Below are 3,703 nucleotides of genomic sequence, written 5' to 3' on the forward strand. Positions count from 1 at the left end.
TTCTTAAGTGGAATATCTTATCCAAAGACCATCTCTACATAATCAAGGTGAGTTTTACAATTATTTCATGATAGTAGGGGTGTAAAGTAGTTGAAGAATTCGAATTAGGAACAAGTATTGAATATGAGCTTGAGTATGCGAATAATGGTATATTGGTTGGAAAGGTAGTTAAATTATGATTCATGGCATTATGAGTATTGTTGTGTTGTTGTTGGGAGGTTGCTTTATCACATGGGGAAAGTTGTCGAAACAAACGAAATGCTGCCCAATTTTCGTTAGCCTAATCCTCCTTAGTTTAGGCTTAAGCATACCTTCAACAATCTAACCTTCGTACGAATCCCTTTGTATGTAGAATCATAAGTCGGGAGGAAAGCTTTTAGTCGACGTCGTTAAGGAGATACGAAGGTATGTAAGGCTATCCCCTTTTTCTCTCAAAGGCATGACCCTTATATTTTGATTCCACACATGACATTCATCATATTTCTACTCCTAGAAATGCCAGAAGTTTATAGTTCCTGAAGAATCTTACAATGACTCCGATTCGAAAGATTTTCAAGCTTAGCATTCTAAATGATTTCGTGACGTGACTGAGTGGGCTATAAAGCATATGGCTTCAGCTGGTGTCCGAGCGAGCTATATAACATATGGCCCCAGGCTATAAAGCATATGGCTTCAGCTTACGTCTGAGCTATATAACATATGGCCTCAGTTTATGTCATGGATCACCTCGGACACGACTAATGATGATGATGACGCCATAATGTACTCGGAGGGTTACGACCTTACGTCACTCCGAGAGAGCGTACGTTTATTTGGGCTTTCATGCATGCTACGTATATTGTATGTATATATGATATGTATATGTATGTAGGGGATATGGGGAAAGGAGAGGCGCTATAGACGCATAGCCACCTGATCAGCTGGCATACTATGATTTCATCCCGAACGCGGGATGCCCGGACGCGAGCTATATGGATGATGGATCGGGCCGTACATTCCACGGCAATATATTGTTATATGGATCGGGCTGCACGTTCCACAGCAATATATGATATGATATTTTACGCGTATGCATGCATGGCTCCGCCTTAAGAGGCAAGCAGTCACCAGTTATCTTCTCATCTTTATTTTATTTTCTTGTTCTCCTGCTACTTTATGATGCATGCCTTACATATTCGGTACATTGTTCGTCGACATCCTCTTCTTTGGATCTCTTTGTGCTCATGCCCACGAGTGAACGGAGACGACCCAGCTTCCTAGGAGTCCGATCAGCTTGCACCGGAGCACTTCCATAGACCGGATGTGTTGTCTCGAGTATATTCTTTTGTGTATATATTTAGGTATGATGGGGTCCTGTCCCATCTTCATGATCTCAAGTTTCAGCTAGAGGCTCGTAGGTACTTGTATGTGGATAACGGAGGTTATGTGACTCTTGATGTATATTCTGCATATTATTCTTTTAACTGTAGCCGCGACACAATATATATGTGGATATGTGTACATGTTTTATGGAGCATATACGTGTATGTGTTAAGACGATAGTAGTATGATGTGTGGTGCTCGGTAGTCATCTCCGGGTACCCGTCACGGCCCTCTAGGCCGGTCGTGACAAATTCTATCTCTGATTTCGAGAAAAATAAAATTGTTGTTGTACTTACTTCATGTCCAACAATGTCATCCATTAATCTGTTAATTACTGATGAAGCTCGAACAATCAGAGGTTCATTTATCAACCCTTCAAAAGTATCTCTGGTTATAGGTTCCTCCATACCAACTAAGGAAGTTGTTACAAGCATCATATAGCCACAACTAACAAGTGCATTTTTCATATTCTCTTCACATGTTGGAGTAATATCAGCGTTCAACCATTGAGCTTCCTTAAAATAGGCTCTCACCAACCTTTTCATCTGAAAAAAGAAGCAAAAAGAGTAAATAGCAATAAGGAAGTATCTTCCTTCACAATAAGGACGTTTTATCACAAACTTTATCATTTTCTTCCATGCAACTTAATTGAACTGATATATATATATATATATATATATATATATATATATATATATATATCACAGACTAAAAAAGTGGGAAGCCCCTAAGTGTAAAATTAGTTTACTAAAATACCCTTCAAAAGTTGAAGGAACAAATTAGCCTACACCTAAAATTAAAATTACCTTCCACAACCTTTAATTTTTTAAAAAAAAAAAAAAAAAAAAAAAAAAAAAAAAAAAAGCTTTTCACCTTCTAATTAATCACGGTTGTCCACCAATACAATCATTAATAATTTGCCACATTACCTCAGAGACAATTAGGTTAAGCTATTAAATGGTAATAATAGCTACAATAACCTGCAAAAATATTTTATCACAAACTAAATCATTTCACCTACTAGAATTTTTCTTGGGGCCAACGGCTGAACATATTCATTTAATTAATTTGAAATGACCATATTCTGCCATTAATTCGTAAACTCAAAAGACTTCATCACATAATTACAGAATTTGAAGGGATGTATGAAAACTGCAAAGACTTCAATCGGTTAAATATGGTATTTGAAGGGGTACACCACTATAAATAGACTTGTATCCTCCGGCATATGAAATTCGAAGGGGTACATCAACATTGCTATATACATACTTATATTTTATTCAATGTTATTTTATTTTTTTAAAGTAGATTTTATGCATAATTCTACTTTTCAGTGTATCCTTAGTAAACTGTAGATCCTTCTCTGTTTGTTACATTTGAATGGTAATCTTGTGCTTCTTTTTGTAGGTGTATTACAAAGATAAGACAGTCAGACAGAGGAAGCAGCTACTTAGTCTCACCATAAGCGAAGTCAGTGAGGCAATTCCCACATTTTTAAACCATCAAAGAGCAGGAGCTAAAGTTTCAAATATAAGATAAATAAAAAACAATTCTCTGATTTTGACTCTCTTTGGCTGGACAGCCGGATTAAGTGAAAAAGGTGGAGGAGAAGTGTAGATGATGGAGAAAATTTAGAAATCTCGATGTTGGATTGATAATAGGTTCTTTCACTTGCAGCGGTTATATCGACGTCTTAATTTTCTCTTCTCTTTGTTGAATTGAATTTCTTATATATCTAAACAAAAAAAAAATGGGCATTTCATACAAGTGTAATGTAAGGTATTAGGAATTTTTCTTTAACATTTCTTGACTTTTTCTTCACTGAATTTGTAACTAAAATACTGTAATTATTGCCAAAAAAGAGAAGGAACTGATTGAGAGTTGCTCTGAGTTTTGAACTTTTCTGTTATTGCTCTTGATTGCCAAGAACAGTTGGCTTTAGTAAATATGAGTTGTTCATTTTTGTTAAAATTTGTTTATATAACTGATATATGTAGACTTATTTTAAATTCGTGCGAAGCAAGTTTAAATTTTAGTAGACTTACAAAACAGTATTTATCAGGTATATTCACTCCCCTGTGTTACTTTTTATAATTCCTCTATGAAGATTAAGATTATCGTGTTAACAAGCTCCACAATATATATTGGTTATGTTCCATCCATGGTCATATTTGACTGTTGAATTGTTATGGCATTTTATTTTTTACAGTCCTTGTTGTTTGTTTGTCGTTGCTTTTTGTTATCATGTTCAGTATTGTGTACCAAAAATCATCAAAGGATGCTAGGGTAGTTCCTGCATATATCTATTGGTCGTATGTGTTAAAATGGGCTCATTTTGTTT

Source organism: Lycium ferocissimum, chromosome 4 (genome assembly GCF_029784015.1).
Source record: "Lycium ferocissimum isolate CSIRO_LF1 chromosome 4, AGI_CSIRO_Lferr_CH_V1, whole genome shotgun sequence".
Classification (NCBI taxonomy): domain Eukaryota; kingdom Viridiplantae; phylum Streptophyta; class Magnoliopsida; order Solanales; family Solanaceae; genus Lycium; species Lycium ferocissimum.